This window comes from Papaver somniferum, chromosome 7 (genome assembly GCF_003573695.1).
Source record: "Papaver somniferum cultivar HN1 chromosome 7, ASM357369v1, whole genome shotgun sequence".
NCBI classification, from domain to species: Eukaryota; Viridiplantae; Streptophyta; class Magnoliopsida; order Ranunculales; family Papaveraceae; genus Papaver; species Papaver somniferum.
In genome coordinates this window covers 223,270,345-223,272,128 of record NC_039364.1, presented here as the reverse complement: position 1 = coordinate 223,272,128, position 1,784 = coordinate 223,270,345, and the positions used below count along the sequence as shown (strand labels likewise).

At 37.4% G+C, this 1,784-nt stretch overlaps 1 long non-coding RNA gene across 1 annotated transcript; it reads right to left on the bottom strand.

Annotated features, from left to right (window-relative positions):
* Positions 1 to 97: 97 nt before the first annotated feature.
* On the bottom strand, positions 98 to 1,242 carry LOC113293403. Its single transcript, XR_003332291.1, has 3 exons — positions 1,127 to 1,242; positions 658 to 968; positions 98 to 571 (listed from the first exon to the last, which is right to left on the bottom strand). It is a non-coding gene; the product is annotated as an uncharacterized LOC113293403 (long non-coding RNA).
* Positions 1,243 to 1,784: the final 542 nt, after the last annotated feature.

Here is a 1,784-nt window from a genome sequence, read left to right as displayed (position 1 = left end):
TCCTGGCGATACATTCACTATTATATACCCAGAAAGCATAAATTCACTATTATACCCAGAAACCAAAATGAAAAGAGAATATTTAAATAAATATATTGCTAGAAAGTTTCACTTTATTAATGGCATAACACCAAAACTTTACAGTATACATATCAAAAAGAAACGAGACTAAAACGAAGACTCGAACCCGCCAATTCAAATATAAAAACACTGAATTAGAATACATTAAACCACGGGACCAACATATGAAATAATCTTTTGCGGCAGTGTGAGAATCAACGTTGAAGCTGGCACCTTCACTATCAACGTAGGGCATTGACTACGGTGCTCAGAAAAGCATCAATCCATCCTAACTATCAAACATACGACCAACGCGTTCCTTCAATAACCTCAAGATTATCAGAAATCACAATCGAACAATCAGCTGCAAACTCTGTCTCTCAGGGATGTACTTCAATTACAAACATTACAACATTTATATCCCTATTGAAGCTAGGCCATACTGATAGCCCGCAATTCAAATGAGTATACAGTAGTCATCGTTGCAAAGCCATCACACCTTTGGTAATTCCTGTGTTCCAGAAAGCAGTAAGTTTTAAGATACGCCTAAATCAGAACTAGAGGTGCTTTGACAATTGAAGAACAAATATGACTTACCCTCATATCACACATGATGCACATGGTCCCTCAAGCAACCAACATAGCATTCCTTCTCGCAAATGGAACAAAATATGACTGTAAAAGCAAATATTAAAACTGAAACGGACTCCGAAGACTATTTTTACCGTTCTATCTGTTCTAAGGTGCACTCTAGTACTGGATGAGCATGTTTGTTGGTTAATGCTCTGCTAAGAAACTTTAATTAGACAATCAGTTGAGCCTTTTGGTTGCATAGTTAGGCTACAAGCCACTCTTGCAACTGCATTTCTTGCACTCCTGCAGTTGTTGAAAGATGCTACAGCCAAGACCTACAAAAATCAAACATATGAGCCATCAATCAGTCAGTTTCCAACTCTATGAGAAACTAAAAATTAGGGAATGGTTGTGAATTGCAACAATAAAAAAAGGAGGAATAGCAACAACAACAAGTACTTTAAGAAAATTGAGATCACCGTAAAAATTTAACCTTGATTATGGTTATAAGTGTGCTTCCAGTGGGAAAGCTATTCCTATACCGTTAAATGTGCCAACAAAAAATATTCGGATCAGCAAAAATATTTATGCAGTGTGGATTCAAAAACCCAATTCTCAACATTTATTGCTTTCAATCCAAACAAGTGTGACAGCTATCAGAGCTCAACAGGCAAGACAGAAAATGCAATTTGTTTCCTTCCTTGTGGGGTGTCATTATCGAGTTCAGCTCCATGAGACGACAATGACCCTTTTCTGCAAACACCACCAAAGAACTGCTTGGACTATGTTTCCTTATGCTCAATTTTTCCTGGACAAAGAAAAACATTAAGGATTTAGATGATATCATAAACAACTGCTAGAGAAAAACATGTGTGGTGTGTGGAATTGACTTACTAGCCGACCAAGCTTCAAACTCTTTCGATGTGTGCACCACCAGCCAATAGTCATTGTACATTTGAATATATTTCATTCGCTTGAACATATGTTTATGGAATTGCTACAGAAAAAAAAAATACAGCCAAAACAGTAATTCAGAGAAATAGTTATGAACAGTTGTACTCCTACGCCTCTGATCCCAGCAGGACACTGCGTACTTGATTCCCTTAGCTACTCTCACCCACAACTAAGAGTTGCTGCAACCCAAAATCACA